Genomic DNA, 8,468 nt, shown 5'->3' on the forward strand with positions numbered 1-8,468 from the left:
TGTTGGTTCAGGTTAGTCCACAAGCCTATCCAGCTGCAGGTCCAATCCTGCCAACCTGTCAGGTACTCAGCTTGACATTAAGCATTCTTTTCCCTGTTCCTAGACAAGCTGTTCTGTGTGGGGTCCTCAGTGTTCTCTGGGCTTGGTTATTTTGTAGACTTTTCATGACCCAACTAGGTATCATCATCAGTGCCAGATGGGGTGGGGGTTTCTGGAGAGGAGGAGGAGGAGGAGAAGGAGAAGGAAGAGGAGGAGGAGGAGGAGGGGGGAGGGGGAGGAGGAGAGGGACTGTAAGGTCCTTGGTGCTCTCCCAGCTTGGGGACATTGCAGACATTTCATGACCCAACTAGGTAACGTCATCAATGCTAGCAGGGAGTGGGGTTTGCTCTCTGTTTATGTTTTAGTGGCTTGTCTTGTCAGTGTTGGGAGTGTTCCTGGTGGTTCCTTGATTAGGCTGTTGTTTCCTGTTAGCTTGTTTGCCTGAGGTGGCAGTTCATTGATTGGGGAGTTGTTTACTGCTGGATTGTTGGTCTAATATTAATCTTGCTGTTGATCTCTGCTCACCTGGGTGTTGATTGCTGTTTCTGAGATTTTGAAATGCCTGAATCTTGAGAGAGGCTGGCCTTGAAAAGAGGCGGTTGAAACTGTTCCGCAAAGACAAGACCTTAATTGGCAACTCGGCCTGGCGGCCCACCTCTCCATCCAGGATGTGCACGTTTTAGAGATGCTCCATGACATTTCAGAGAGAGTCTCCTGCAAATCCATTACTCCTGCTTCAGAATCTCAATGGCTGGTGGGATCAATAGCTGGAGAATGATAGCTAGTCTTCTGCTCACAAGCAATATTGCCATCTCATTTTTCCCCTCTTACCTTGTCAGTGTCTCAGTAAATAAATCTAACACTTACAAGATACGATGCTGGAATCCCAATACAGTTTTTGCACAAATACTGTCGGGCCTGGAGACGGGAAGCTTCCCCACCTTGGTGTTTGCTCAGAATGTCATTTGGGAATGATGGAATCTGGATCTGGGAAAAACATTCCGTGGACCATCAAAGTACCAGGGTGATGGGGCTGATGTTGTGGTCTAGCTAGCTTATTTTCCTGTCTAAAAACTATCTCCGTCCTCTTCTAGGATGCACGCTACAGTTGATGCCTGCTTCCTGCATCAAACACGTGGGAAAGCCCAATAGCAATTTCCATTTCATGTGTCCTTTAGGGGCTGAATCCCTAAACTTTGCAGGTTGTTTTCCCTGCCCCCGCCCCCCCAAAAAACCCTGCCCTCCCCATAACTCAAGAAAGCACTAGCAAGGAGGGAAGAGTGAAGGTGGGATGTATATTAAATATCACCTGCTAGGCAAGCCTTACATTGTCTCAGCCCCAAATCCCTATTTTGCAATTAGGCAAACGATGTTGCTATGTACAGTCTCTTGATTACATTTGCATACAGGATGCCTTATTGTGCTGCGGCTGTTATTCGGGGGTAGCTGAGGTGGGAATGTGCATTTTAATAACAGGCTTCTAACTGCTGCTGATTAGTTTATGGATACAGCAGGATTAATTGGCCCATGCTAATAACACGGAGCACTGATTTTGTGGGAGGGTTTGTTGGACAGAAGACTCACAGGAGAGAAACAGAAACTGTAGGATGTTTCCCCCCCTTTTTTTGCTCTTTAGCAAGCTAAATCTCAGATCTTTTTATGATTTAATTCACAGAGTTTTTCCACTAGGCGTCTCTGATTTTTCTGGCACTGCAAGCGTCAGGCATGTCAAGAGTCGGAATAAGCACAGAAACAAGAAGCTGATTAAATTGCATTTCCAATAGGAAGAGAATTAGTCTGATGTCAAATTGCATACTGTGAGAGAATTAAAATACTGTAATTAAGCCAACAGATACTCATGGGTTTTTCAGAATGTGGAGCAAAACTGTCTCCTCCTCCAATCCCACCCTGCAGGGGTTTGCAAAAAAAGTCAAAATGGGGGCCAGCATGTCCATTAAAAAAACCAGGCATCACTTTGATTGCACTCTTGTGGGTGCCACGTGTGACTTTTTTGACCTCTCTCCAGCCCCCAGATATTAATATGGAAATTTGGCACTCAAATGTTTGATGTGTCTGTGCGTCTCTTTTAAATAGATTAGAAGTAAAATGGACTTTGGTGCTCACAAAGACTTCTGATCACAATTGGCTTTCCAAATTAGCCACTTTTTGAATGGATGTATTTGTCACCAAGGATCTCCTCACTAGCTTGTTTCACAGATAACATTCAGCTATTAACTATGGGGGAGGGGGGCTTTCCACTGCATGCAGATAAAAAATATATAATATTCTGGACAATGCATACCCTCCATAAATCTTTCATCTGGGCAATCCCAAATACAGGGGTACAGATGAAGAGTGTTGAATGGGGAAGATCAACACTCCTATCACAATTTTGTGTGGAAGCAAAGGGCATTGCGCATTCTGAATATCCCGAAGCCTTGGAAGCTCCTACAATAGGGGACTGTCTCATTGCAAAGTTCTGCTGCTCCTAAATTCTTTCATCACCAGCAGCTCCCTATCCAAAGACTGGGACCCTCCATTTAGCAGTCAAAAAAGCCTTGGTGCTCTCTGGCCTTGACTGTTTTCTTGCAGATGTTTCATGACCCAACTAGGTAATATCATCAGGGCTAGGAGGGGGTGGTACAGAGAGCAAACCTCACTCCCTTCTAGCACTAATGCTATTACCTAGCTGGGTCATGAATTGCCTGCAAGAAAACAACCAAGGCCAGAGAGCAGCAAGGACCCCTCATTTCAACCCTGAGCTACATATATTCTCCTTTATAAGAATAAGAAACTTCCTGACAGTTAGAACAATTAAGCAGTGGAACTCCTTGCCTCCAGAAGCCGTGAATGCTCCATCACTAGAGGTTTTTAAGAAGAGACTGGACAGCCATTTGTCTGAAATGGTATAGGGTTTCCTGCCTGAGCAGGGGGTTGGGCTAGATGACCTCCAAGGTCCCTTCCAACTTTATTATTATTATTATAAGAAAGCATATCAGCTTTTACCACTGCTATATTCATCCTCATAAAAAGAAGAAGAAGAAGAAGAAGAAGAAGAAATCGAAGGTTGCTTTCACAGCAACTCACTGGGAAGAATTCGCTCTTGGCGGTATGTTGCTTTCTTTCTTTTCTTCTTCATATTTCCAACCCGTTTTATGTGGAGGCTTTTAAAAAGTGAGATGTGGAGTTTCCAGAGAAATAGCGGGATATATCCCAAAGAAGATCACACCATCTGCCAGGACAAAATTCAAACAAGTTAACTGGGAAATACATCTAAAGCGACTGAGTGAACAAAATGTTATTTCATCGGATGTCTTGTCTTATCCCTGAGGTCTGTTTTTCCTTTAGGAAAGGGGAGGCAAGGAATATCACAGGCCATTACCCAACTTGGTGTCCACCAGGCAAGCTGAGCTTCAAATCCCCAGGGTCTTGAGTTGCTCAGTCACCGCGAAGGTGGATGGCACTTAAATTTAATAACTAAATAAGTATGATTTTCCCAAGACAGAGGGCCAGGTTAGGAAGAACATCACAGGTACTTTTCTTCACAAGTACCGACATGATAGCAGTCTTCCAATATCTCAGGGGTTGCCACCAAGGAGAGGGAGTCAACCTCTTCTCCAAAGCACCTGAAGGCAGGATAAGAAGCAATGGATGGAAACTAATCAAGGAGAAGCAACCTGGAACTAAGGAGGAATTTCTTGATAGTGAGAAAAATTAATCAATGGAAGAGGTTGCCTCCAGAGTTGTGGGTGCTCCATCACTGGAGGTTTTCAAGAAGAGGTTGGGAAACCATTTGTCCGGAATGGCATAGGGTTTCCTACCTGAACAGGGTGTTGGACTAGAACACCTCCAAGGTCCCTCTCAACTCTATTATTCTGTTATTCTGCAGTTTTCTTGCCCAGTCAGAGTCTCTTGGAGTGCTAGCCCCAGTGTAGATGAAGGAAGTTGAGATTCTTAGTTGGACAAATCTACTTTTAGAATCCCAGTTGGATAATTAAGATAGAATCTGAGGACACAATAGTGCTAAAAATAGGAAAAGCACTTAGACTTATATACTGCTTCGCAGCCCTCTCTAAGCAGTTTACAGAGTCAGCATATGGCCTCCAAAAATCTGGGTCCTCATTTTACCAACCTCAGAAGGATGGAAGGCTGAGTCAATCTTGAGCCAGTGAGAATTGAACTACCGAACTGCTGACAGCCAGGAGTCAGCACAAGGAGCCTGCAGCACTGTAACCAGTGAGCCACATTACTCATTGTGTAATGAGCGGATGCAGTGTTTCTCAACTTGACCAATCTGAAGATGCATTGAGGAACATGGAACTGATGGATAATCTCCTTGCATGAAAATTTTGGGGCTAGGTCATTGCTGGACGCCCCTCCCAAAACATTTGCCCTAGTCCTATTGGGACCATCCTCCAGATCTGATATCTCTAAAGTTTCCAGGGCTGTGCTGGCTGGGGAATTCTGGGAGTTGAAGTCCATACATCTTCAAAGGGCCAAGGTTGAAAAACATTGCTTAGTCCAAACAATGCCGGACATTTCAGCATCCTGCAGAACCCAGAGCCGCCATAATGAGAAAAAGCAAGTGACCGTTTTGTAATTATGTTCCCTGTTACCTTGAAGCATTCTTTTTCACACTTTAAATGACTCAAACCCAAGCATTTCATTAACTCCAACGAATAACTCCTCACCAGCATCACGGGCAAGTTCTCACCTGAAACAGAACCCAGCAAGAATCTGTTTTGACAGCTTTCTCTCTTTCTCTCTCTCTCTCTCTTGAAAAGTTAACATAACCCAAATTTTCTTCCCTGGATATATAATAGGAAGAGGAGTGAAAAGCCTGCAGCAGCAGCAGCAGAGAAAATACGAGGACAGTATTTAATCAAACATTCTCATTGTTGTCCTGCTATGAATCACATAATGTAGATTTTATACCTGCTAATGGAGAATGGATTTACTGGACGTGACCTTCTCCCTCCTTTCAGGAAGGATTTGTGAAAAGCATCAGCACAAAACAGCCCCGCTTGCAGTAAATTTAGAAGGCCCTTCTCCCGTCCCTGAAAACGTTAAGAAAACAAAGCATTATTTTCACCAGCTAAGCTGTGAACCCAGCTCCCAACTTCAAACTGGTAACAGTTCCAAAAAAAGCTTTCTTCCCCCACTGAAACTGGATGGAAATAATTCACTGGGTTTCTTCTCAGATGACCTGCTTTATCTGTCCTCTCCTTCCAGAGAAATGGATCTACTTCAAGGGGCGTCTCTTTGGCATCTTGTTTGGCAGAGCATGGCACAAACCATGGGTTTCCGTTATCTCTCTCTTTTTTTAAAAGGACTGACCAGGATATATTTTTCCATCCTCTCCACAGCACCTCCCCCCCATCTTGTCAGAGCCATTCCCTCCTTAGCCCCTACCATTCTGCCAGAACTGATGAAGCTTCTTGAATGAGAAGCAAAACTTCTTCTTCTTCTTCTTCTTCTTCTTCTTCTTCTTCTTCTTCTTCTTCTTCTTCTTCTTCTTCTTCTTCTTCTTCTTCTTCTTCTTCTTCTTCTTCTTCTTCTTCTTCTTCTTCTTCTTTCTCAAAGGAAAATACACCTTTCAGACAACTGTGACCTGGATCCCTGAGAATCTCCACAGAGACTCTCTCTTCTAAATCAAGGGTCCTCAACCCCCCGGGCCAGGGCCCAATGCCAGATCTTGGCTTGTTCAGAACTAGGCTGTGCAAGCAGCAGGAAAGCGCTTGCACGCAGCTCCACTCACACAAGCAGTGGGTACATACAACAGGCGTTTGCACAAATAGAGCTGGCACACACACCTATCACTCACACAGAACCATCCCCTCTGCCCTCTCCTCCACCAGGCCACCAAGCTGGAAAGGCTGGGGACCGCCTTTCAAAGCCCCCTTATGCAGTTAGGGCGCCTGTAAACCAATAACTGGCTGAAGATTTGAAGAATCAACGAAAGGAATAATCGGTCACTGACAGCACACGGGAAGGTCACTGGTGGGGGATGAAGTGGGATGGAGAGAAAATGGAGAGCTGGCTGCTTTGGAAGAGGCTAATCCTGGGATGAGGATAATTAATCCCACACTAATATTGCAAATTCTTTCTACAGACAGATGATGTCAAAGGCCTGTGACCAGCTCCGGTGGACACCTCCACCTCCAGTTTGGATTACTTTAAAAGAGGATGAGACAAATCCAATATTTATTATACAGTTTTGGAGTCCTGGGGCTGGCATTAATTCCTCGCAGGTCCACGTGAGTGGGCAGGAGCTCTTTTTCTAAAGATATTCAGCTGGTCTCCTTGAGAAATGAATGCCGAAAAACATGCGATTTGGGGCTCATGCATTTACAATGAGACCTTACAGTTCTTGCAGAAGTTCTTTGGTGAACTGAGATCCCCTTTTTGGTAGGGATCTTACTCTTTTACATGTATTAAAAAAATCAACTTTGCAGATGGCTTCAGAAAATTTAGAGCTGCCAAAGGCCCCTGCATCAGCATTGTTCTGCATAAGCACCCGGGAGAGCCTTCCGCCTTCTGCAAACGCGGCCTTGTGAAAATCTTGTCGAAAGCTGCCAACAGCAGCTCATTTTCCCCAATTTATGAGATTATAGTGACTCTTCTGGGCATTTGCAATGGTCTGAAATTGAATACTTGACATTTCCCAACCAAGTTTTAAATCTGAGCATACAAAAGGATAGAGGGATAGATGTTGCTCTGCCTTTTGGCAAAATGCTGAAACAATCTAGACAGATTTGGGAAGGATGCGACCCTGAGTCTGGTTTGAGCGCCGCAAGAAATTCCATGGCTTGCTTTCTTTCTTTCTTTCTTTCTTTCTTTCTTTCTTTCTTTCTTTCTTTCTTTCTTTCTTTCTTTCTTTCTTTCTGGAGATTATATATATAATAAGAGATATCCATCAATCAAACCTTTACTTCAGTCATGGACTGGCATTCAGAAGCCAGGCAGGCATCAAAGGAGGCGTTTCCGAAGGGCAAAGAGAGAGGAGTTGTTGTTCCTCTACCAGGACTTTCTCCCCTGACCCTGTTGGACTTGGCTGCCTGGGGGGGGGGCAAAGAGCTCCATATTAACAACATCAATGAGAAACATAAATGGCAATGAAAGGCAGAAAGGAGTTGATGAAAACCCAGCCGAAGGAGGGGATCCTTCTAGTCATCCCACCTGATGAGCTGGGGAGAGAGAAAGGGAAAGGAAGGAGATGAAATGAGACTTCTCGCAAGTAAGGGCAGGGGACGGTCCCTGGTGGGGGGAGGGTGGGGGGGTGAGGTATGATGGGAGAAGGAAATGTGATTAAATTTCTGACCTTTGGAAAAGGTGTGCCTGGGTTTATGCTTTGGGACACGGAAGAATGAGCGGGAAGCGTCTTCTCCGTTGAGGTCATCCCAAAGCTGCTTTTCCGAAAGGCAACTGGGCTTTCTTGGGGGTTTTTTTCTTGAAAATGTTTCGCTTCTCATTCAAGAAGCTTCTTCAGTTCTGGCCGAAGCTTCTTGGATGAGAAGCAAAACGTTTTCAAGGAAAAAAATCAAGAAAGTCCAGTTGTCTTTTGGAAAAGCAGCTTTGGGACAACCCTGACCTGGGTGATCGAAAATCCCCACAGACTTTTTTCCACTGAGGAAAAACTGGAGAACTTTCTTCCAAAAACTCTGTAGTTTTAGGGGAACAATGCTAAACCCTTAGAAGACTGAAAAGACAGAAAAAGGGGTGCAATCCAGAAGCCACCTTGGCTAACTGACAGACTCAGGGCCTCTTTGGAAAATATTTTAAATCTCCAACTCTCCTTTTCTTAGAGAAAACATTTCCTCCTTTCTAATATTTCTGACAACCCGGTTCCTTCCTCCCCGACATCAAATCATCCTTATTGACATGTTCCCCCACAACAAATCTTAAAATGTTCATTTAATAGCTGCGATAATGATTCTGTCAGAGACTCGCCCTCGCTCAGCCACTCCTCGTCTCCGTTAAATGCAAAACAGAGGAAGAGGAAATAGCCCAAAGATGGGCAAACATCGATCCCTGTCTGGAGTTGGCAGAGTTTCCATGCCATCCGAGTGACAAGAAAGGCAGATCAACATTCAGCGTCAGGCCCAGCTTGTTGTTCAGAGGTTATTATCTGCTTGGATCAATGGAATCATTTTGCAAGTGAAAATTTAATACGGGTACGAGTTTGAATTTCATCAGTGGCCAAACAGGATTGTTTTTGCTTCAAAAGCTACGGGCAAATTCCTGATGCTTGCTCTGGCATCTTTTCCTTCTGCTTCAGAGTCAGATACCACCAGTCCTTGTCCACTCAAAGGCGGCTTTCCAAGTTTCCTATTTGAAAGTCATTTGCATTATTTGCAGATCAAGAGAGTTGATACCAACAGCTGCCTGCTGTGTATTTTGTAGCCTGCAGCTCGCTGTTTCCTCTGCAC

The 8,468-nt window shown here is 44.6% G+C and overlaps 1 long non-coding RNA gene across 1 annotated transcript; it reads right to left on the bottom strand.

The window, feature by feature from the left end:
• Nucleotides 1-3,144: 3,144 nt before the first annotated feature.
• On the bottom strand, nucleotides 3,145-4,991 carry LOC310644069. Its single transcript, XR_014493224.1, has 3 exons — nucleotides 4,975-4,991; nucleotides 4,656-4,753; nucleotides 3,145-3,271 (listed from the first exon to the last, which is right to left on the bottom strand). It is a non-coding gene; the product is annotated as an uncharacterized lncRNA (long non-coding RNA).
• Between the last annotated feature and the right edge of the window lie 3,477 nt (nucleotides 4,992-8,468).

This window comes from Vipera ursinii, assembly GCF_947247035.1.
Source record: "Vipera ursinii genome assembly, chromosome: 8".
Classification (NCBI taxonomy): Eukaryota; Metazoa; Chordata; class Lepidosauria; order Squamata; family Viperidae; genus Vipera; species Vipera ursinii.